Genomic DNA, 374 nt, shown 5'->3' on the forward strand with positions numbered 1-374 from the left:
ATTTGATTCAGATCGGAACTTCAAAGCATGCATCATGAATCGTTTGATTTATACCGAAACTTCTGACTGGGTTTGTGAATCATTTTGCAAATTGAATGATTGGCGATCCACGCTCTGATTCCCGATCTGAAATGATGGTTTGCGAATTGTTTTTCAGATCGGGACTTCGGCACCTGTATCGCGAATCATTTAATTCAGCAATTTTAATTCGCAAATCTTTTTTCAGAGGAGTGACAAAAACAGCAACTCACTTCAATGTCTGACTTATTTATGTCCATTAGCTTTTTGTGAAATTTGGATGAAGTTATTAATCTGATGTTTGAGCACTTCATATTTAAGGAGAGAACTATAGTTTCCAAAGTTGGACATCACTT

The sequence above is a fragment of the Sinocyclocheilus grahami genome, unplaced genomic scaffold (genome assembly GCF_001515645.1).
Source record: "Sinocyclocheilus grahami isolate Dianchi unplaced genomic scaffold, SAMN03320097.WGS_v1.1 scaffold17062.1, whole genome shotgun sequence".
Taxonomy (NCBI): domain Eukaryota; kingdom Metazoa; phylum Chordata; class Actinopteri; order Cypriniformes; family Cyprinidae; genus Sinocyclocheilus; species Sinocyclocheilus grahami.